The 24,016-nt window shown below is 44.6% G+C and overlaps 1 protein-coding gene across 6 annotated transcripts in view; it reads left to right on the plus strand.

Moving 5' to 3' along the window:
• Positions 1-24,016, plus strand: part of CACNA1I (calcium voltage-gated channel subunit alpha1 I) — a 376,571-nt gene that overhangs the window by 56,759 nt on the left and 295,796 nt on the right. For 2 of the 6 annotated variants that reach the window (XM_080971351.1, XM_080971350.1), the window contains exon 1: positions 14,863-15,675. The exons of 2 other annotated variants lie outside the window; for them this stretch is intronic. The gene's annotated coding sequence lies outside the window, so the exon portion shown is untranslated. Of the gene's footprint in view, positions 1-14,860; positions 15,676-24,016 lie in introns of those variants that run through there. 2 more of the 6 variants (XM_080971349.1, XM_080971346.1) reach the window with 2 other exon arrangements.

Here is a 24,016-nt window from a genome sequence, read left to right on the forward strand (position 1 = left end):
CTGATGGTATCACTGCAGTTATACAATTGTAGAGTTGGAAGGGACCTGGAGGATCATCTAGTCCAATCCCTGCAATTTGGGAACATGCAACTGTCCCATACAGGGATCAAACCTGCAACCTTGGCATTACTAGCACCACACACTATGCATCGGAGCTATCCAGGCGGATGTGATCCCACTTTCAATACTGTTTGCACTTGCAAAAGTTTCAGGGCGGATATACCGCTTTGTTTCCTGCAGAAATCCTATAACTTTCCATATCAGAATTGTTCTGATGACAATGATATGATAATAGTGAGGAAGCATGGCAGAATAACTAATAAAACAGAATGATGTGTGGATGGTCCACTGTAAATCCACCACTATTATTCTATACGTATTGTGGAATACACTTGCAAAAAACCACCACTTCCAAGGGTGCCATTGTGGGCCTATCATGAGCAATTAAATAATCTCTAAGTAGGGAACAGAAGCACAGGCCTAGATATTTCTGTTCAAAGGGTGAACAGAGCCTCCAACTCTCCTACTTAAGAAGTGCAAGGATAGAGGCTATTTCTTTCTTTCTGTGATCTGGCCATGACTGAATATGTTTGGAAAGGCACTCGAGCTGCATCGCTCACTGAAAGCGAGATATCTAATTGCAGTTTGCACTTTAGAAAGATCTACCTATATGAATGAAAAATAGAAAAGAATATTTCTCGCAATAGAAGAATCTTCAGAAGTTGAATAAATTAAATACACTGAAGGATGTTCCAGTTAGCAGCCGGCAGAGTCGTGGATTCTTTGTTCTCGAAAGCTGCACTTGGACAGAATCCACATCGCTCTAGAGTTTTTGAGTGCAACCTTTTCGATAACAGTGAACTTGTTAGCCTGAAATTGAATCAAATCCCTGGCACGATAAGTTTGGCCGAGGTGTTAAGAGTCAAATACAATTCCTTGATTTGGCTGCAGTAACCAGAGAAGCTTCTCCAAACACCCATCCTTCTGTCAATATGTTCTGACATCTTGTTATAGCTTGTCCTTTCTCCTGGAGCAGGAAACGTTCCATGTGACTAAGGGAGAGTCTTCTTCATAAACTATTTGGGAGTGAATACCAGATTGAAGTAGAGGTGTGTGTGTGTGTGTGTGTGTGTGTGTACGTACGTACGTAGTTTCGTTTCCATCTTTGTAGTTTCTCCTTCCTGCTTTTAATTTTGAAACGCTGCTGCAAGTATTGTAGAGAGTGTGGGGCAGAGGGTTGGGTAGGGCTGCAGGGCTGTCAGCTGTGGCCACCAGTGTCAGGAATGCCACCCAAAAGCTTAGCATCCAGAGTGGTCACCCCAGTTTTGGTTCCCAACCCCCAGCATATCCCTGGTGAAGCACGATAGAGTATGGGAAAGGAGGAAGGTGGTAATCAAGAATCTTGGCCAAGTTGCCAAGGAAGCAGAGACTCAGTGGCTGGGGTTTTGCTTCCTTGAAATAGTCATTTGAGGAATCAGAAAGGAGATGCAAAAGCTTTGAGACTGCTGAACTGTGAGACAAACAATCAAGCCCCCACTCCAGCATTGCATCACAGGCTCGCTTTGAAAGTCAACTGTACCAGTGTGTTCTAGTAACTCATCTTGCCCCCATTTTTAGATAAACTTTTGAAATCTGGAGTGCCGTTTTCCTCACCTCCATGCCTGCCTGCCTTGGCAGAGTGAACTGAGGAACTAAATTGAATTCCACTCTTGGATGATTCCTACCACTGGAACACTATCACACTCATTACTCTTCCCTTCTCCACTTCATGCTTTGTTTGTTGTTTCTGTCTTCTAAGGCTTATATTTCTGTAAATAGTTTTTATCTCTTCACACGAGAGCTATGTATCTCTGTGTCTCTTGCTTCCTTCATGGCCTTCCTTGCCAAGCCTGCCTGCTTGCTTTCTTTCTTTCTTTCTTTCTTTCTTTCTTTCTTTCTTTCTTTCTTTCTTTCCCTAGAAGGTTATTTCGCTTCAACTCTTAATCATTTGGATTCTGACACACACAGAGAGGCACAGGTGCATCTGGAGATTTCCCTAGAGCAAATGTGACCCTCCAGATGTTTGGGGCCTTCAGCTCTCATGAGCCCCAGCAATATGGCCACCAAGCAGGTATTATGGGAGGTATAGTTGAGGGCATTGAATAGGGGAGGGCTGGTACATTACCTACCATTAGGTAGTGTGACTGCAGCTGCTTCAGGTGGCAGCCACTGATATATGTGGAGTGGTAGCAAAGAATCTTGGGAACCATAGTTTACCCCTCATGGAGCTACAGTTTCCAGTGCCCTTAGGAAACTACAGCTCTCACAATTCTTTGGAAGAAGTAATGTGCTTTAAATGTGTGGATATCTCCCTTCCACCCACCCACCCCTTCCCAAATCCATTTGGGTTATATACTGAGTTTCCATCTGAACAGGAAGAGAAGAGTTTGCTTATGGGAGTGGTGGTCTTATAGCACCCGGAGGGCCACAAGCTCATCATCTCTGCCCGAAAGGCTCACCACTCTTCCAGATTCTGGTCCCCCTGCTGTCTCCCATCTAATGTCCAAGGAGCAGATGAGCAGCCAATGATCAGAGGGCAGTCTGGCGTGCCTTGAAGCCGCTCCCATTTCCATTGTGCCGGTGAAGGTAACACGGTTCCAGATATCTCACTTACTTGTGCACACCTTCTGTATTTCTCAGTGGGACTGCCCAGCGCCTCAGATACTTTTTCTTCTGCTTCCATCTCCTAGCTCAGGGCTGGGTAACCTGTGACCCTCCGATAGTTGCCAAACACCAACTCCCATTAGCCCCAGCCAGCATGGAGAATGGCCAGGGATGATAGAAACTGTAGTCCAACATCATCTCTGCTTTGCTTAATCTTTTCATTCCAAGAGCACATCCAAATCACAGACATCTTGGTTTGGCATGAGCTGTACACCAGAAATGAAGGAAGCAAAATGTAGCTCTGCAGTTTGCAATGTAGCTTTTATGTTTCTGTGTGGGGAAAAGGGGGTTGCATGTACTTTATTTTTGGAATACTTCTTCTGTAACTCCTGTTCTGGAGATGGCATGGCCATGGGGATAGCCAAGGGGGGGCAGGGAAGGGCAGCTACCCCCCCCAAATCAAGATCAATAAAAATACATAGCTAACTCATGCTCTCCCCCCCCCCCCCAGAAAAGACCTGCCCTCCCCAAATCCTGGCTAAGCCCTTGGGCCTGGCTGCACTGGTTCCACAATGGCTAATGCTTGCAGTACAGAGTAACAGGACCAGGCAGGATGGTGTGGGATGCAGTCAATACAGGTACAGCTAAGGCAGGAAGCTTGGTTGGAGGCAACAAAGTTTGGACATGAATGTGCATCCATCTCCCTGCAAAATGAGCTTCAGCTTCTCAAAAGCCTCCTCTGAATTCTCTCAGGTGTATGACCATCGCTACACCACCCAGAGCAGGACACACTTTCCAAATGGGCACTGTGCCAGGCACCAGAACTATCTTCCCCCATAATGACATCCCCTTTAAGCTGAACCTCAGCTCCTTGCCATGCCACTGCCTCCCTGTGCCACTCTAAACAATTGGCTTATGTTGGTTCTCCCATGGGTACAGTGGCAGCAGGGGTGGGGGCGGCAGAAATGATACTTTTTAGCCCTGCATCTTGCACGGGAGCTGTCATGAAACCCAAACAGGTGATTTGATACCTGCTGTGTCTCATCAGTCCCGCTGATGAAGCCATCCGGGCCTCCGATAAATGCCATAGTTACGCACGCCAGCACGAGCTCCTATGAGTCACCGCTATTGTGCATGCCACGGCTGGCATGAACGTCGGATGAGGAGCTGTTGAAGGTCAGGGTGTATCCTGCCTTGATATGTGAGGAGCCTGTCTTGTGTGCAATACCCAGCAAGAGGAGGAAGAAGGTGATGCAGCCACTACCACCCACTCACGACTGGCAGTGCGCTCTTTATTTATTTATTTCCTCCCAGAAATTCAGGCTCGAGGCCCCACACCCTTGAAAATAGCAAGAGAATAAAAGAGAGAAGAGAGAACACAAAAATATAAAGCTGTGACATGAGCCTAACTTTAGATCTCAGAGCTGATGACTCACTCTGCCGGGGAGGGGGTTGAAGTGGCTGAGTTGGCTGTAGATTTCTGTATATATCTCTCACTGAGCTAAATATACAGATTGAGAAGTTCTTCTCCTCTTCTGCTGTGGCAACTTCCATCTGCGTTGGATCCCACTCTCTCTTCATGCACTCAGTCTCTCTCTCTCTCTCTCTCTCTCTCCCCCCCCAGCCCTGCCTTTCCTAATACCCTTTCTGTAGTGGGAAGCTGAGAAACACATGCCAGCTCTCATTGGCTCCCTCTGTTTAGAGAGCAAGCCGGCAGAGGATTTGTGGCGCTTATGCTTCAGTCCCGCTATTACACATCCACGTTCAACACAAAGCTCTGCAAAATGCAAGGACTCCCCCCACCCTTCCAAGACTGGCAGGAGCTCTCAGCCCAAGTGATTTGCCAGCTGTTGTCCTGCAGGTGGTACTGAAGCACCAGCCATGTGGTAGGACTTGTGGTGGTGATGACATATGGTCCTCTTGCCCCTTATCACCCTCCCCATCCCATCCCGCTGCAGAGGATAAGTTGCGGATGGGACATCTTCTCATGGTAAAGCATATAAGAAGCTGAGAGAGGGTTTGGTTAGAGAACATGTAGAGCCCAACCTAGGGATGGAAGGATCTGTCAATGTTGGTTCTCTCTGTTTCTTGTTTTTATAATCTTAAATTCAGTTCTTCACATTACTGTAGCAAATTGCAGGGGTTTTCTTTAACAACAACAAAAAAGATCCCCAGGAGAATTCATTAGCATTTTAGTGTGAACATCTTCTAATAATCATGTTTTCATATGCAATTTCTCCTAATATGCATTTTTTGTATGCTATTTCCATTAATATATTCACACTTTCCTTGGATTCTTATGCACACTTTCCATTGATGTATGCATTTTTGCAAGTACCGGTTGGAGAACTGCATTGCAAAATTCAGATAAGTGCGAATTTTGGTTTGCATATTGTTTCAAAAATTCTGAATCTGACAGGTTCATCCTTAAATGAGAAACTCCCCCTGTCCTTAACCCAACTGCAAGCAGAAGGTCTGAGCTTGGGGAAAAGGTTTGAGGCAGAGAGTAAATTTCCCAGGCAGTGGAAGCAAGCAAATAAGAGACCTTGGTAAAGGACATGTTTTTTTGTTGGTTTTCTTAACTATATGAATTTTGCCATATTAAAGTTTAAAATTTTCATGAATATTAAGAAACACATATTAGTTCTGATGGCATAAGATCAGACTGGGTTGAACATGTCCTCGCCAGTCAGCTGATTATATAAAGAAGCCACAAGTAGTGGCTGATGCTGGATCAAGTGCTTGTGGAAAGGAACAGTATTGTTTACATGCTCATGCCTTTATAGCTGTATGTCTAGCTGCATAAAGACTTATGTGTCAGAATTCCTCACCACTCTTTTTACTGATGCATTCTTTTGTATTTTTGGGTTTCAGTGTTCTATATATATTTTTCTTTCTTACTTAAAAAAAATTATCTTACTGTGCTTTATGTAAACCGCTTAGGAATTTTGCATATTAAGCAGTATATAAATGTTATTATTGATTATGATGATGATAGTAGTTTTCAAGGAAGAGCTGAGCAAAAGCATCTGGTGGGAGGCTTTTATAAGTTCATTGCCTTTGGCCGCAACAGCAGAGGAAAACGTGTCAAAATACTTGTTGGTGTTTGTCACGATGCATACCAATAGCATCAAAATGGAGTCATCCTTGGTAATCACTGGTGTGGTACAGCTATAGGGATGAAGGTGAGGTGTGAACAGGTCAAGTTTTTGTAAGACAGACCCTTTAAATTCAAACATTGGCTGTGGCGGAACAGCTGGAAACCAGGAAGCCTGCCTTTCCCCTTGGGATGTGGGTGCTCATGCATTTTAAATGCTGCAAAGCAGATTGGTCAGAAGCGTGGGAGAAGAAGAGAGGACGTCATCCCGCCTGCCCATCCACTTGCCCTGGGGACAGCCATTGACCCAAAGCTGCTTCTTGTCTGTGAGAATCTTCTTTCTCTCCCTGTCCCCTACTGGCATCCCCTTTCTCTGAAGCTGTTTGCAGTCAAGTCACAATGGATAGTAGTTCGCCCCCTCTAAATAAAACCAATCGCTCTCATTGAAGTCCTTTTCCTGGAGGGCTCCAATGCTCTTTAGAACTGAAAATGTACCGCTTTCCCTTCTTTACCACTGAGCACCATCGATTCAGGCGATGAAAAGGAAGGCACTTTCTTTATTTCTTTCAGAAGCCATAGAGCAGCCCCTTCCCCAACCTCTTGGTGCTGTGGGCTCCAACATCCATCAGCCCCAGCCAGCATGGCCAATGGTCAGGGAGGATGGGAGGTGTAGCTGAACAACACAGGGAGGGCACCCAACTGGGTACGGCTGATGTGAGGCAAAGTGAGTGGGGCTGCTTCAGGCGGCAGACACTTGTGGGTGTGGAGTGGTGGCAAAGTACGCATCCCTAGCCTGCTCTGTGTCCTCAAAGGTAGCTTGATTCCCTCAGGGGTCGTGGGGAATATTGTCCTGTCATCAGTGTTGAAAAAAGGTCAATGTTAGAAACTGAGATATGAATTCTAGGAGCTAAATGGCACCGTAAACCTAGGTTATGGGTGCAACAACAGAATGTCCAGGTGTACATTTTTATAACAAGAATACAAAGCTGAAAATGAATGAACTGCAGCTGAAATCTTATGTTCATTTTTCACATGGTCTTGTCCTCATCTGAAGACTGCAAAAAAGAAAGCCATACTTCCCCTGTCGGCCCCCCTAATATTCTTATGAGGGTTGCTTCTCCAGGCTTCAGAGAATGGCTGGATGTGGGAAGGCAGAAAAAGGTCCTCCTTTCCTTCCACTCTGCAGACAAGCCCTGGATTCTTCCTATACCCCTTTCCTTCAAATAAATATATCTTTTTGGCACCACAATCAACACATATTAAAGGCCTATACAACCGATGGCAGAGACACCCACCTCATACAGTTCACAAACATAAGACTCAAGGGTCCTTCAATGATCCCACTCCAATTTTTTTTTATTTTTATTTTAAGCATCACTGTGAAGGTCTGAGGAAGATAACACTTTAACATGCACTCCTTAAACCATGATAACGAAGTGGCTAATATATTTCAGATTAAAAGCACATCATACATTAAATTACATTAAACAAGGCAACGTAAACAAAACATGTTGGGTTAAAAAGTTTTCAGGTCCCCAATCCATGCATGCTTTACTTGGGAGGAAGCCCCTTTGAACTTGGTTGGGATTTACTTCTGATTAACAGTGGCAATTTTAATCTGAAATTTTAGGTGCAGTACTGTGCCCAGAGCTCAGAAACTGCTCACGTTTGTTAAATTCCCTATTACAGAATGTGCCTGGAACAATGGATAAGGCTCAGCTGCCAGTCTGGTTTCCTTCACTATATGGACTTGGGGTGGGGTGGCCACTGATGGAGGCCATCTTCTTTTTACCTCGGACAGCAAAGTGTTTTGTATCAGTGTGAATAGTTAAATAGTGAGTGTTTTTAGACTTTCTCTCTCTCTGTTCACACCCACCTCATAAATTTAAAGCGCATTTAATGCACATGAGCAAACTATAGTTCTCAGGATTCTTTGAGGGAAGGCATCTGCTTTAAATGTATGGTGTGGATATCTATCTATCTATCATCTATCTATCTATCTATCATCATCATATATCTATCTAATCTTTCTGAAATCCATGTGGCTTAAACACCAAGTTTCCATCTGAGCAAGTTCAGAAGAGTTCCACTTTTTTTTTAATAGGTTTCACAAATAAGCATCTGTATGAAAAATGAATCAAGACATTCTCTCTCTTGCCTGCTGGGCTGTCCTCCGCAGCCCTCGCTCATAGATTTCTCCCTGTATTGGTATGAAGAGTTTGTGAGTCTAAGTTCAAAATAATGCCAGGCAGTCTGGATCAATAGAAGATGCCTTGAAGATGCAGTTGGACCTTTTTGTTCTTCTTTCTACTCATAGCATTTTATTACTAACATTCCTTCTCTCAGCTCTCCTGTTTTCTTTCCCCACCACTTTTTCCTCTCTTTCCATCTCCAACATCTCAGTCTCTTCACTGCCCTCTTTCTCCTTCTCACATTGATATTCATGCATGAATAAATTCAATTGCGTTTCTCTCTTCCCTCCACCCCGAAAAGGCTTGTTGGTGTACTGTAGACATGTGAAATCATAATGCTCTGATTTATCATTTGTGCAATAGCATTGAAATCCTTCTTTCTCAGCCTGTCCTCTTTGAGGGGGGGGGGGAGACAGCAAGAGTGGGGGGGAAATAGAGCTGTGCAGCTTGGTAACAAGGAACACAGAGGACCAGTTCGGATGTGGTGATACAGTCTTTTCAGAGGGACCTTACCACCTTGAGGGGTTTTTTTTGGGGGGGTGAGTAAAGCAGGACATGATAGAGGTGTATAAAATTGTGTGTTGTGTGGAGAAAGTGGCTTGGAAGAAGTTTCTCTCATAAGACTAGAACCAGGGTTTATTAAGGAACATGAATGTTGGATGCTTCAAGGACAGACCAAAGGACATACTTCCTCACACATACTTAAACTATGGCATTTGCTCCCACAAGAGGTAGTGATGTCTGCCAACTTGGATGACTTTAAAAGAGGAACAGACAAATTCATGGAGGATAAGGATATCAATGGATGCCAACCATGATTGCTATGTTCTACCACCATTTTCAGAAGCACCTCTATATACCAGTTGCTGGGAATTACAAGTGAGGAGATGCTGTTGCACTCAGGTCCTGCTTTTGGACTTCCCATAGACATCTGGTTGGCCACTGTGAGAAGAGGATTCTGGACTAGATGGGCCATTGGTCTGATCCAATAGGCTCTTCTTAAGTGTTTCCTTTAGGGAGATGATCAACTGCAAGCCTTTCACTATGAACCTTGCACTCCAGATCAAGAGTTCACTGACGAGAGGGTGCTTAGCCTATTATCTATTACAACCCCAGAATATTTTACTGCAACTGATGCTACTAACTTGTTAACTAAGTACTTTCAATCTTACACTATATTTGACACTTCTTTTCTGTGTGTAATACTGTACTTTACATTTTATACATTTCATATTTTATATTTCTCCTTGCATGAACTACCCAGTTCTACAATTGATTGAGATCATTGATCTTTATTCTCTCTTGCACTGCCATGCTCAAATCTCATATTTTAAAGCATTGTTTAAAATGCATTTCAGAGGCTACTACACCTACCCTTGATCAACATCACAGGATGCACCACTGGGAACCTGTTGTGAGGTGGAAGCAGAAACAGTTGCAAGGACAAACTGGATCACAGGGAAAATATTATGGACTTAATATGCCCCCTGAGGTATTGCAAACTGTTACAGAAAACCAGAAAGCTGGGGTTACCTTGCAACTGGGTGTCTGTCTCTCGATCTCCACACCGTTCTAAATCACCAGGGAAAGATAACTGGGAGGGAAGGAGAGAAAGGGCTTCATCTGCATGCATCATTCTACTGATGGTGCTTATATCTGTAGCCACTAAAAAGATGCCTGACAGTGGAGAAGCTTAAAGTCAGACCCAATTTAGTGTGTGCTTGAATGAAAAATAGTTAATGCCGTTCCATGTTACACATTGCCTAATCTATCTGCCTCCACAAAATCTTTGAAGGAAGAAAATAACTCGGCCTTCCTCAACCTCGGCCCTCCAGATGTTTTTGGTCTACAACTCTCATGATCCCTAGCTATCAGGACCAGGGTCAGGGATGATGGGAATTGTAGTCTCAAAACATCTGGAGGACCGAGGTTGAGGAAGCATGAAATAAATCTATATAGCAAGATTTTTTTATGGCAGAAAAGAAACATAAAAGGCATTGATTTCCTCTTGCACTGTTCTGGTTTGAAAAGGGGGCAAGACTGCTTGCTTTTTGCAAGTTGACCCTGTAGTTCTCAAGGGCATGTTGACTGCATTAGATCTAAAATGATTTTTGGCTAGTTGTGGTTCTGGTCAATTTACTTTAATAGAGTAGCAATGATTTGAACCTAGTAGGAAGTCATTGGCCCAATGATTTTGATGGAGGGACAGTAGAACTCCCATTAGACTTGCTGCAGAGCTGGGAGGAAAGTGAAGGCTGCTTAGTCCGGTCTTTACTGGACTGGGTACACACACCCCAACAGACTGTGACTTCATCCACAAAATGTTTTGTTTTAGAATCAATAGAGACTTGAATACTTTCCACCCCCACACCTCCCCGTGTAGTCCACACACAATTTCAATCTATTGCATACTTTTTGCTCCTGAAAAGTGCTTCTTGAGAAACCAGTTTCATTTGAAAAATAAAAACTCATTGCAAAGTGATTCTACATTACCCTGCAGTTTGTCCACTTGGAAAACAGATGTGGGTGGTCCTGGCAATGAGTGGGTGTGTCCACACCTGCCCAATGATTTTATGGGCAGACATATACCAGTGTTTCAATCACCACTTCCTCCTTCACTTGGGGCATGTGCAGAGAGGAAAAGGCATGGATAACCTCATCAAGGGGAGGGTTTTTAACCATGTATCAAGTTTCCATGCTCACCCTTGTGGATGACAGGATCTAGACTCACTCTAGTTGCGATCAGCATGCTGAGGATGAGCACAAACAACTCCAGACCGAGAAAGCTCCATTTTTGTGCCACAAGAAGCTTAGTGTGTACACAGCCTACATCATTCATATATAAACAGAAAACCAGAGCATGAAAGATGCAGCATGCTAGAGAGGCTTTCAGGGGAAGGAATAAGAGCCCCCTCACATACCCATGTTTGGCATACCGAGAATCTGCTTCATTTATATTCTCATCTAAACTTACAAGAATAGTGCGTTAGCACAAATCTATTGAATGTAGGTCAACAGAGGTGCAGTAAATGCGGAATAAGCTGCAAACCGGGAGCACAATGAAGTCGAACCCACTGTATGATGTGCCAAGCTCTGCATGGATCCTCTCAACCCCCATTCCCAACATGCCAAATTGGTTGCTAAGAGTAGTAAAGCTCAAAAAAGTGAGTTATGTCACATGCTCCATGCTGCAAACCTAGCAAAAAGTAGGTCAATGGTGATGCGACAAATCTGGATTGAGCTGCAAACTGAGAGCACAGCGAAGCACCACCACCACCGTGCCAAGCTCTGCATGGATCCACGCAATCCACATTCTCAACATGCCAACTTGGTTGCAGATAAGCTAAGCAAGACTCAAGAAAATGAATCATGCCACATGGTACACATGGAAACAGAAAATCTTCCGTTGCTTGCCAAAAGTACCTTTGTCAGAGATAAAATTGTGCAATCTGTTTCGCAATGAGTTTCCACTAGCACAACTGTTGCTTAGGATTCCTTTTTTGCACAACATTAAAACTCACCCATCCTTTAGTGCAAGAGACTTTGCGTGAGTGGACAGAGAATGATGGGTATCCAGCCCAAGGCTAGGGATTATTAGGAAAGATGCCTTTATCCAAAAATGTGGTGCAGCCTAATTGAGAAAACTATGCATCTTTCTATGTAGCTAGACTGTGTTCAGGTGAAAAGCAAACAGGGGATGTGATTGAAGAAACGACCACCCAAATGTGCTAAGGAACGTCTACACTTGTTGTTGTTTAGTCGTTCAGTCATGTCCAACTCTTCGTGACCCCATGGACCAGAACACACCAGGCACTCCTGTCTTCCATTGCCTCCCGCAGTTTGGTCAAACTCATGCTAGTAGCTTCAAGAACACTGTCCAACCATCTCGTCCTCTGTCGTCCCCTTCTCCTTGTGCCTTCCATCTTTCCCAACATCAGGGTCTTTTCCAGGGAGTCTTCTCTTCTCATGAGGTGGCCAAAGTATTGGAGCCTCAGCTTCAGGACCTGTCCTTCCAGTGAGCACTCAGGGCTGATTTCCTTCAGAATGAATAGGTTTGATCTTTTTGCAGTCCATGGGACTCTCAAGAGTCTCCTCCAGCACCATAATTCAAAAGCATCAATTCTTCTTCAAAGGCGATCAGCCTTCTTTATGGTCCAGCTCTCACTTCCATACATCACTACTGGGAAAACCATGGCTTTAACTATACGGACCTGTGTTGGCAACGTGATGTCTCTGCTTTTTAAGATGCTGTCTAGGTTTGCCATCGCCTTTCTCCCAAGGAGCAGGCGTTTTTTAATTTCGTGACTGCTGTCACCATCTGCAGTGATCATGGAGCCCAAGAAAGTAAAATCTCTCACTGCCTCCATTTCTTCCCCTTCTATTTGCCAGGAGGTGATGGGCCCAGTGGCCATGACTTCTACACTAGCAATAAATAATTTTTGTGTAGTCCATGTTAAGTCCTGATTACATGCATAAAGAGTGTGGACTTTCATTTTGATAGTGTGGTGTGGATGCCCATTCTACAATAAAGTGGTTTGACTGATAATAGTTGCTACATTATAATACAGCCATGGAACAGGGAAGCAGCTGGAGAAGAAAAGGAAGAGAGACTGGGAAAAGAACTATGAGTAGAGGGGTGTCCTTTTTTCCATCCTTGGGGCCTCCTGGGAAACTCACCAAACCTATTGTGCTTGGAACAGGGTATGAGGAGTGTTAACTCTGTATTTTTGTAATGTTTGTTATTTAAGCTGTCTGTTATTACACCGCTTTGATATAGTTTTATATATTAAGTGGTATCAAAATGGTGTAAATAAATATAATAAACACTACAACACCAATTCTACAATAAACTCACACCTGGATGTGCCCAAAGTTCACCTAAATGTGCTTAGAACCCCTCTTCAGATCTTCACGCTGAACGTGAGCCAGTCTGAAGTGCATACAGGGATGTTGGTGGTGGGGCTGGCATGCCTGCAGCTCCCCACTTTTTATATATATAAAAATATTATTTTAAAGCAAATTTTCTTTTCTTTTATGAGGAAAAGAAAAAAGAAAATGTAAAAATAAGAAGTGGGGGAAATAAAGAGAAAAAATATTATATAATAATAATAGCAACTCACCATCATTTCATATTGTAAATACAGTGACTGTCAGTACATGGATCTTATATATTTAGTTTAAGTGTTTTTACTATTCTGCTGGGAGCTGCCCAGAGTGACTGGGAAAACCCAGCCAGATGGGCAGGGTATAAATAATAAAATAATGATAATGATAATGATAATAATAATTTCAATATAAGTCCTCTAGATGTCCAAATGGGTACCCACATGAGATTGACACCTATATGAAATATGTTTGAATGTAGTCAGGGCAGTAGGCCCCCTCCCCACTTTAAGCCCACATACATTTACTCTGAACACATCAGTAGGGCTTATTCACCTTTTCAAACTGTTCAAAGAAGTCAGAGTATGTTTTTGTACCAACTTATGAAGTAGTGCCTCCACCCACTTCCCTTTGGAAGGTTCTGATGGAATGACGTTAAGTGCCAGCGTGCAGAGAGATAGGGTAGAAATTTGATTCTGTTTGAAGTTAAAACCGAAACTGCCCAATTCACACTTTCTGAAACAATATGAGAACTGAGACACAGCCATCCTTCAAAATGTGCACTTTTCTTAATTTTGCAGTGCTGTTCTCCAGCCAAGTAATGTGTACACAGATGCATATACTGGGGTACACAGCATAAAAATGTGCTTATTAGTGAAAATAACATATTAAAGGTAAAGGTACCCCTGCCCGTACGGGCCAGTCGTGTCTGACTCTAGGGTTGTGCGCCCATCTCACTTAAGAGGCCAGGGGCCAGCGCTGTCCGGAGACACTTCTGGGTCACGTGGCCAGCGTGACGAAGCAGCTCTGGCGAGCCAGCACCAGCGCAGCACACGGAAACGCCGTTTACCTTCCTGCTATAAAGCGGTACCTATTTATCTACTTGCACTTAAGGGTGCTTTCGAACTGCTAGGTGGGCAGGAGCTGGGACCGAAAGATGGGAGCTCACCCCGCCGCGGGGATTCGAACCGCCAACCATGCGACCGGCAAGCCCTAGGCACTGAGGTTTTACCCACAGCGCCACCCGCGTCCCTAAATGCACTCTATTAAATGCACTCTATTAGGGAAAGTTGCTTTGCAAAAGTGCATATGTTAGACAGAGTCACATGCAAATGTATGTATGTTAGAAAGTCATACAAAAATGCTGATTAATTTTCATTAATTTTCATGTGTTTATTTTTTTAAAACACATTCAAACTGATGTGGAACTGTGGAAAAGTGAATTTACGTTTGGAAATTGAGAAACTGAGGAAAACAAAAATTGGCATATTTGCCCATCTGTAATGTGCCATAATCCTAATTTAGCAGTGTAGTCCCAAACTCCTTGTAACCAAACATGTTGCCTGCTCTCCACATCCACATGACAACATATTTTTGGTGAATCGTTTTCAGTCTGATCCTTGCTTGGAAGTGACTTGTTGGCAATCCAAGAAGCAGCAGTTTTGTTCTAGGCACCTCCAGAGACATGTGTTTATTGTGGGATCGGTGCTCCACATGTATACAAGTGGTTTTTGTTTGTTTGTTTTGCAGCACCCACACGTCATTATCGTCCAAACACCAGCCCACATTTCCCCCAAATTTAATCCAGATTATATCCATCGAAAATCCAATTAACAACAACAAAAACCTGTTGCCAATCAGTGACCCATTTGGCAGCCCACGCATTTATAACACCAAGTTCCCCTCTGGAAGTACCTTCCATCTCTCTGAAAAGGGGGTAAATTCACAATCTCCTTCCAACCGGTAGGGAGAAACCTGAAGTCCTTCTCAGATGAAAAACTGGAAATGAAGACGCATAGTGTGTGTGCCTGTTAACCAGTCATCTTGAGTCCAACAGCGGAGAGCTGGGGCAGAATTGTGTGTGTGTGTTGGGGATGGGGAGAGCGAGCGAGCGAGCTTCACCCCTTCCTTTCTCCCCTAAAATTGCCTTCCAGTAATTGTAGGTTTCCCCTAAAGACATTTGGTGTCACTGTAAGGACAGCATTTTTCTCTGTCTGTTCAGCGATTCGGTTGCTTTCCCGGCGCATCCACTCTGCGAAGCCTGAGCCGAGCCTAGCATAAGGCACAGCGCGGGAGAAAGAGAAAGCAACGGCAGACGACCCTCTCCTCTTCCTCTTCCAGGTTTCCCTACCAAACTTCTCCCCTGCCATCTTCCACCTCTCCTCCTTCCCTCCCTCCTCCTCTCGCTCACCTGGCTCTTTCCTGGGAAGCTCGCTCGCCCGCTCTCCTTCCTTCCCCCCTCTCCATCCAGCCCCCTTTCCCACCCCGACGCGCAAGGGCGCGCGCGCCGAGAGTTCCAGCTCAGGCTCCCAACCTTCGGACTCCAGCCTGAATCGGAGGCACGTTTTTTTTACCATGTATTTCCCCTTTAAACCTTCTCCTGCCTCCCAGCCCTCGCCGCCGCTTCCAGCTATGGATCTAACGCAACTGCATACTCTCCACTCCCCGGCGCTCAGCTGATCCTCATCGTCTTCTTTTTTGGGGGGGAGCCCCGTTGTAGATGTGCGCGCGCGTGTGGGGTGTCTTTTTTCTTTCCTTCCCCCGGCTGGGAATTTTGTCAAACTACCTTCTTTTTCAAACTTCTCTGGACCTGGACTCCCCCCACCCCTTCCTCCTCGGATATTTCTCTTCCATGCAAAGGTAGGTGACGAGAACACACCTGGCTAACCTATTGCCTGGATGGCTTTTGTTTGTTTGTTTGTTTGCTCTTTTCTTCTTAATTAAACAAAAACAGGGAACTTGGGGGCTGTGGCCAACTAAGTTGTACTTAGAGTAGACCCATCGAAATGCAATGAAGGGACCCAAGTTAGGCAAGCCCGTTCATTTCAGAGGGTCTAGCCTGACTAATGTTGGAGACGACCCTTTGGAATCCTCTCCCCATAAGCGTTTCACTTCAGCACCTGTTTCCTCCTCGAACCGTAGAAATAATAACCTTTAAAAACAGACCAAGCCTCTCTCTGTGGGGCTCCCGCTGCTTCTGTTTATCCCATAAGTGATCATCATTTCTATGGGGAAGGTGGGGTGGTGATCCAGTGTGCAGGGCATGTAACTAGTGATATATCTGCAAAATTGTTCCAGGAAAAGATCTGTGTGCGTAGGACCAATAACATGTTCCCTTTATGTGTGTTCTCGTATGTCTCTAAATATGGCATAGCAGGTATGAAGGACATATGATATCTGACATGGGTTCCTTATTGTTCTGTGGGGGTGGAAAGCAATGGGGAGGGCTCAGAAATTCCCCCTTCCTGGACCAGGCTTTCCTCTTTCTATTTAACTTTTGGCTAAACCATCTCATAGCAAAAGATGTTTGGCTCTGCTGCTGCTCCTACCCCTTAATTTGACTCTGTGTTTAAAAGCCCTGGGATCTCTTCACAATGTTGTTGTTTAATTTGTTTTTTTGGGGAGTAATCCTACAGTGGTTGTTATTTCCTGGCAATTGTCTGTGCAGTAGCCCAAAGTGCTCTGGAGAGGATAGCAGTTGGAAAACACTTTATAATGCAACAAATGATTAATTATTCTCATTATTTGGAGCATGTGGGAAAGCTGTTTCCAAGAGGGAGAGCTTATAAAAAAAAGGGGGGGGGGAATTATGTATACTGGCAAATGTTTAGCAGTCTCTTCCTCCCACCTCTCTCCTCTTCTCTCCCCCCACCTCCTTGCTTTTGTATCGTTTTGCAACACTCAAGTGAATTCAGTTTGTTTCATGGACACAGGCAACGGTCGGATGAGAAGTAGCTGGAGGTTTGGGGGATGGCAGGGAAGGGGGATGATTTCAATAACAGTCATTGCCTAGAAAATGAAAAACAACAAAAAGGAACCCCCAGCTCACACTGGTTTTCCTTCCAGGCGGAAAAAGATTGATGAGAGAGGTGTTGTCTGGTTCTGTTTAGGGCTTTGGTTTTCTCTCTCCAGCCACTCTCCAGTGATAGTTGGTATTAGTTCCCTTGTTTCATATAGCAAGCTTGCTGATCTCTCCAAAAACCAGGATGGTAATCAATGGTTTGTTTTCTTATTAGCAGTTGAGAAGGGAGGGCTCACCAAACTCTTGACTTCCTCGCCTCTCATCTTGTTTTGGATGCAATGCTTCCAATTCTCCCAAAGCAACTTTTTCAAAATTACTTACCCTTGAGGTGGTGGAGCTGGTGGGAGAAGCCTTATAGGTCATTTCATATGTGTGGGGGATCGTGGATGGATCTCTGCCTTGATAGATTCTCTGCACACATTCCAACAAGCTAAAGTGGGTTGTGAAGCTGCAAAATATCACGGTATTAATGGCATATCATTCTCTGTTGGCTGAAATGGGGTGGGTGGGCTGCAAGGGAGATATTCCCTTTCAGTCTAGACAAGCCTTCTAGAAGGTCACCATTTTCTTGCAGGGGAGGGTGCAGGTGCGCCCTCATACCAGTGACACATGGACACGCATCCTTCTGCGCCTGACTAGCTTTGGAAGAAATGTCACATTACCCCGCTTTACAAAGGGGGCAGTAGTTATCCAGCTGCGGCTGGCATTTGTGAGTGTGTCCTGTTGTTTCTGGAAAGAATGGGGAAAGCAGGTTTCCCAGGCATCTCACTAGAAAGCATGTGCCTGGGCACTTGCAAGCTCAACATGCAGAGCAGACCTGGCACCTGCCTCTCCGTATGGTTCAAAAGCACAATCTCTATGTGCAACAGTGGGAAGGGGCACTGAGGGCTAATTCTGTGGGTGAAGGGTGAATACTGTATGTCTGGAAGTGCTTAGGAGTGACCTCCCTTGCCTTTCTACATAATTTTTATTTCAAGCTTTGTGACTTTAGTTGCGACTTCACTGTGGTGAAGGTGGCAAGAGCACTATAGGATGCTGCATATCCTATGGGTTTGTGGGAAAGGGCCAGAACTCAGTGTCAGAGCATGCAGAAGGCCCAGTGTTCATTCCTCAGCATCTCCAGGTAGAACTGAGAAAGACTCCCTGTCTGAAATCCTGCAGAGTCAATGCCGGTCCATGTGGGAACCCTGAGCTAGATGCAGTGGTGTAGCGTGGGTTGTCAGCACCCGGGGCAAGGCAAGTAATTTGCGCCCCCTAACCCGTGGATTTGCGCCCCCTAACCTGTGGATTTGCACCCCCTAACCCCCAGATGTTGCGCCCGGTGCGGCCGGCCCCCCCTGCACCCCCCACGCTACGCCACTGGCTAGATGGTCTGACTTGGTCTAAGGCAGCTTCCCATGCACCCATGTTTATCTTGGGGGAGTTGCTGGATCTCCCCATATTATGCCATCTGAGTTGTTGGATACAGGAGACTGAACTGGGGCGTAAACATTTTATCTTTCCACTCAATCCAGCCAAGATGTAAAAAGGAAAGGCTCATGCATGTAGAAATCCACTTCAGTGCTGCCACAGCTTTCTTTCATCCCTACACTTTCTTCAAGGAACTCTGGGTGAAATACATGGGGGTTATCCTGTTTTTTAAGCAGATTAGTCTGGGATCTGAACTTGGGTCTCCTTAGTTCAGCACTCTGAACATTGCCGCACTTGCCACCATGTACCCCATGCAGGGATAGGGGACCTGTAGTCCTCCAGTTGTTGCTGGACTCCCCAGCTCCCATCTGCCCCAGTTAGTGTCAACAATGAGCAATGCATGGTGGGAATTGTATTCAAGCAACATCTGAAGGCCGCAGGTCCTCCATCTCCATGATACACACTGTTTATCCCCTAGTAGGGGATTTCTCACCACTGCTGAATTTTTTCTATATATTTAATTCCTTGAGAGTTCTTTCCTATACTGTTTCATTGCTTCAGGTGCATAACAATGACTTACCACCACAAATATATGTGAAATAGATACATATAAAACAGGATAAATGCATGGCAAATGCTAAGGACTCCACTTTCTGCTGGTTTGACCATGCTCCCCAAAAGCCAGGTGAAGCAGTCAAGTCCAGCAAGTGCCCCTGCCAACATTGGCTCAGAACTACTGAGAGCGAGAGGTAAATATTATTGGTACAGCAGCTGTGTGCAGAAAGGCTGGGGTGCTTCCATTTGAAAGATTATCAGCTGTTGGGCATGCTTGCAGCCATGGAGGCCTGTGCCAGTCTCTTTGCCTTTAGTTCAAAGGGCATAGTGTGATGATTTGCAGAGTCAACCCAGGTGACACAGCCCAAAGGAACTGTGTTCCTTAAAATCTCAGGCAGTCCTATGATTCTTTTCTCCAGCACATCTTTCCACACTTCTGCTGAGTGTGAAATTGTGCATCTGGAGAAGCAGGCAGCAATCCACAATCCGGACACACAGCCCTAAAGCACTTGTGTAACAAAGGCCGCAGTGAGTAGTTTCTGTGGTTTGCAAAATAGCTAGGTGCACTTCATATAATGAGAAGGATAAGGAGTTGTGGGGAGAAAGGTGAATTTTGAGACGTGAAAAGTCTGTAAGGCTGTGTATCAATCTGTCAGTATGTGTGTGTTGCTGTGCAAACCCTTGCTGTTCTCCAGCTCATCTCCCTCTGGTTCACTCAATGCACTTCCATACCTGACTGTCCTTTCTGCTTGTTCTGACATTCCTGGTCTCCTTGCTTCTTCCAGCCCCAGGTCCACTTCTGCATTTCAGTCGCGAGGGTTGCAGCATCTCCCAAGTGAATCCAGATTGGGAAACTCCATAAAGCTCTGCCTGGTGCACTTTATTACAGCAGCCTTGTGCTTCAATAAAGAAATGCCCAAATATTGCAGATCTTCAGAGTGGGAGAGGAGAGGATAAACTTGTATCACTTGTGGATGGGGAAGGGAAAGACTAGAATCTCAGCCACTGCACATAATGACACACATAAGTCATTTGATGCATTTTCTTTGATTTGAAATGCAGAAATGTGGGGTGGGTTTTATTCCTGTTTATTTCTTGTTGCAAAAGAGAAACAACAATTAAAAAGCAAACAAATCCAATCCCATTGGACTCATAACTGTGTGAATGCAGCAGAATTCGTTAAAATAACCAGGCTCTGATTTGCTGGAAGCTGTATATTTGTAAAAACTGGTCCAGCAGCCTAGGGCCTGTTTCTGAGTCTTTATACCTGCCGGTGGGCTATGTTTAAGTCAATGGACCTTTGCGTGAGCTGACCCGTTGTATTTTAGGATTAAGGCCACAGGGTCTCTCTGCTTTAAAACCAACTGACAGAATCGTGGGCATTCTAACTGCCTCCTCACCAAGTGATTTGTTGCTTGAAGTCTCACAGCTGAACATGTGAATCACCTGCGTTGAAAAGCATTGCGTCTGCAGTGACTTCAAAGCTCTGTCTGTGATAATTTAACTGTTTATCAGATGGCTGTTCCACACATGCTGGTCTCCCTTTGATGTTGCCCTTGTTGCATTATGAATGTGCATGTGCAAACTTGTCGTCACTTCCCCGTCCAAAAAATGACCGTAATGGCTCTTGGCTTCTATAGCCAAGGTGCTTTGAGGGCTTTGGATGTAGTATGCCTTTCATTTTGGTGTACGTTTGTTATTTGGTATTGTACAGTTAGAGAAAGCCACTATGGACATACTGTACTCCATTGCACTTGAACGGGCCCTATGTTGTTCATTATCTGACGAGACTGTTTTGTAAAGTGTGCCTTTCAATTATCAGCTCCGTCGTCTGTCTGTCCCCCCTTCCCCACATCAATTTGTCATGACTCCCATAACCATTGTGCAACTTTGGAACAGAGGCAGGAAAAGAGAGTGTGCATGCGCTGAGTTTTTGGGGAGGCAGACTGAATGGAGGCGGCAGAGGACAGGTCAGTGACAGATAATGTGGAAGAAAGCAGGTTGGGTACAAGAAGTCAGAACGTGTAGCGGGAGGACACAGTGGCCTCCTCTAGGGACAAGTTATCCACAATGAGGCTCGCAGGTCTTGATATCCTGTAGTAGCATCAGAAGGGCCATAACTCAGAGGTTGAGCATCAATCACTGGCAGCTTCCTATGCTCTCCAAGCGCCACTGGGTTTCCCCAAGCCCTGAGGAATATGGGCTGCTATAGCAAACTCCTAGCTGGCTTGCCCTGCACATTCTCACCTCCCAGTGTTTTGAGAGCTGGTGCCTGAGCCATAAGGCTCCTGGTTTGAATCTTGCCTGTGCAGATGCACAGGTGGTGACTGATAGTGTGGGACTTCCTCAAAGCTAGCCAGTGAGTTCATTGCTAAGCTAGGGCACAAACCCAGCTCTTCATATTCCACAAGTTACTCATGGGATCACACTGGTGGTCTCTTGGAATTCTCATCCCTCTTCCAGAAAGTGAACCAGTCCAGTTCTAAATGTAGTGCCTGACCTAGTTTAAAGTTGTTGATATATGCTTGTGGGCAGAGAAATGAGCCATGCATTGTTTACCAAAAGCCACGTTGACCTATGGATAGTGTTGTAGGCTTGGATCCATAAGCCTTGGGTTCAAAATGACCACTCTTCCTGTACCTTAGGAACATCACTTTCTTAGCCTTCATCCTCCATCTGTAAAAGGAGAATAGTAGCTTACGTCAGAATTGTTTTGAGGACAAATGAGAGAACATTTGCTATGTACAGTAAAAGCATATTAATAATAACTTTTAGAAGAGCACTTCAGGCTCTTTTGAAATAGTAAAAGAGGCCAAAGCCTAAACTACTTTTGGAAAACATTATTTCCATTTAAGCATTGAAAATTGCTTGGGATCTGTAGATGAAAACTAACCTTTCAGATAGGTAGGTCAACAACCACCCAAATTTTTCTTCATTGGGAGCAACACCTCTGGATCTGTCCTGTACTGCACACACTGCAGATGGAGCATCATGTAATAAATTAGTAGTGATTTCTGCACTTAATTTTAAGTGGCCTTGTGGTAGATCCACATGTGGATCATAACGTTGCAACCTTGTCTTCCAGTAGCCACACACCACTAAAGCCATGTCTGCTGTGCTTTAGCAACAGAAGACAGTGGGGAGGAGGGTTTTCAAGGCAGCTCAAAAAGTAAGAATGGTGAGGCACAGTTTCAGGGATCCTTGAACTAGGAACCTTAGAGAAAGAGTGGGAAACCTAAGATCCATATATGGCCCTCTAGGCCTCTCTTATCCGGCCTTGGAACAATTTCCACTTTTCCTAGGCCACGCCTATCCTGACTGGCCTTGCTCTGCACCCCAGTAAAGCACTTTTGCTTTGGTGGCCCATTATTTTGAATGTGATGATGCCTCTTCTTTGCCTGAGTAGAGGATGGAGAGGCATAGATCCCAAGTCATGGTTTTGCCTTAGTTGGAAGGTAGCCTATTGTACAAAGGCTGTTTTCCTCTGATGCCACTCACTGCTGCTATGTGGCCCTCAGGAGTTGTACCTGAGGGAATGATAACTTTACTTCATTTCTTAAGGTGTGTCTCAGTTGTGATCATAGCAAGGCTTGTGTATTTCCCCCCACATCCATCCTGTCCTTGATGTTCATATAACTACAGTACAGGTTGTTGTTTTTTAGCTCAAATGAGCTGATGTGGGATATGCTCTACTCTCTGGTTCTGGCATTTTAATCACTCTATTAGATTAGAATCTTTCTTTTGACGCATTCTCAGGATTGGTTTATGAAGTCAGTATCCCTTTCTTCGCACAATCAGGCTGGCAAAGAGTCAGGCTCTGCTGTTTCAGTGACTATTTAGGAAAACGTCCTCACAACCTTGAATACACCCATATCTTCTATCCAGGACTAATTAACCTGAAGTGTACTCCCACAATCCCTAAAGTGGAATGGTTTGTGTGTTTTGAAAGACTGGAAAATGCCTTCCACTTTAACCATTGTAGGTTGAAGCATCATTTGCTGTAAATTTATCTGAATTAATGTACAAATGTATTTGTAGCAGTAGTTAATGGTTTTGTATGTTTGGTATTTGGGTTAATAATGGTTAAGATGAACAAATCTGGCATGTAGATGTGAGGGTGATTTTACTGTCTGCACCCTTGACTTTTATTGATAGTTTTGTTGAGGTCTCCATTGGTGTGATTCTATGTACTTCCATACTTCTAGACTGTCACTATTATCTAGTGGGATTCAATCACCTCTCTACAAATTATGGCTGCATTATTGAAGCCAGTTTGGAGCTCTTACAAAACCAACCCACTTCCCCTAAAGGTCAGACCTTTTCCCAATAAGGAAAGTGTGGGATGATGCTTGGTAAATACAACATCATCTACCCAGACAACAAACAAATCTGGCTGAGTGTTCATAAATTGGGTCACCAGGAAGCAGCTTTTAACCCAGGAGAGGCTAACTCTGTGTCCCTCCTGATATTGTTGAAGTCCCAAGTCCCATTAGCCTCACCTACCATGGCCAGTGAGCAGGGATGATGGGAGCTGTCACCTGGAAACATCTGGAGAGCCATACAAGAGCTACCTCTAACTCTTAGCAAATAACATTTGTTTATTGGGAATCTCCCTGATTTTTATTTCCCCTGTAGGTGTGTTTCCAATCTGCTAGCTATTTGGATTGGTTGTAGTGGAGCCACAACAAACAGAGGGTTGGCCTAAGTATTAAACATTGGATACTATACTGTGTGCATCCCATTCCCTCACTTGGTGAAGGTGGCAAGAACACTAGGTGTCTGGTTTGTCCAGAGCACAGCACATCTTCAGGCTGCCCCCAATATAATATTTGAGGGAGCAGAAGCCCCCAAAGTTGATGGACATTGCAATTCAAATGGTGTGTGTATGCTGTATTTTGTGATCGATTATGTGGGGCAGGGCTTACCTGCCCCCCAATATTTTATTCAATTTGGCACCCCTGACCTCTACAATTTTTTTGGAAATAAATCAGGAGCACAGGAAATCATTGTGGCTTGAGTAAGGGTGATGTTGCGGGAAGCAACAATGTACATTCATGCTCCTTCCAGTGGTGCAGACTCTGCTTTGTGATCTGACCCTTTTGTGATTTCCCTATATTGTTGAGACAGAAGCAGGTCAGATGTAAGGTATATTCTGATCAGTGAAGGCTGGGTGGTTCATATTTCTAGACCTGGATGAAACGTAGTGAGGCATAT

Source organism: Podarcis pityusensis, assembly GCF_964106645.2.
Source record: "Podarcis pityusensis genome assembly, chromosome: 10".
NCBI classification, from domain to species: Eukaryota; Metazoa; Chordata; class Lepidosauria; order Squamata; family Lacertidae; genus Podarcis; species Podarcis pityusensis.